This window comes from Cicer arietinum, chromosome 2 (assembly GCF_000331145.2).
Source record: "Cicer arietinum cultivar CDC Frontier isolate Library 1 chromosome 2, Cicar.CDCFrontier_v2.0, whole genome shotgun sequence".
In the NCBI taxonomy this organism is placed as follows: Eukaryota; Viridiplantae; Streptophyta; class Magnoliopsida; order Fabales; family Fabaceae; genus Cicer; species Cicer arietinum.
Window position 1 is genome coordinate 3,684,317 of NC_021161.2, and position 569 is coordinate 3,684,885.

At 26.2% G+C, this 569-nt stretch overlaps 1 protein-coding gene across 1 annotated transcript in view; it reads left to right on the forward strand.

The window, feature by feature from the left end:
• LOC101499957 (uncharacterized) overlaps nt 1-304 on the forward strand; it is a 2,552-nt gene extending 2,248 nt beyond the window's left edge. Inside the window, exon 3 of the mRNA XM_004513299.4 lies at nt 31-304. The gene's annotated coding sequence lies outside the window, so the exon portion shown is untranslated. The remainder of the gene's footprint in view (nt 1-30) is intronic.
• Nucleotides 305-569: the final 265 nt, after the last annotated feature.

Below are 569 nucleotides of genomic sequence, written 5' to 3' on the forward strand. Positions count from 1 at the left end.
GGGGAATGCCCCAATCCACGTCTACATTAGTTTTATTTTTTTTTTTTTTTTTTTTTTTGAATCTATGATGAACTCTCTGTTGAGGTTTGGCAAGCAAGGAGTTTGAAGGATCTACTTTTCTGTGTTTTCTTTCTACCAGTAACTTTTTGTGTCCTATATTCTCCTTTCAACAATGTTTGTACCATGATCTGTTGCTCGTCATCATCCAATATGGTGTGTGACAGTTGGCCTAAACTTTTGTGTAATATTTTGTTAAATGTGTGATTGAAATTCTGTTTAATTAATGCCAATATTTAGTTATTCAAGAAAATGTTCCCCTAGCTTTTTATTTTTTATTTATATATATTTTAATGTTCCACAATTTCTTAGTTTAAATTATGCTGATTATATATATGGATGAAACTCCAATAATGGCAAGAAAAAAAAAAAAAAACTTTGGTACCTTAAAATATTACTACAAGTACAATTCAAAAACTAATTTTTTTTAATATTAAAATTGTTAAAATAAGAAAATGCTAATATGATCTTATAAAAATTAAGATTAAATGCAGTTAATTATTTCTTCTATT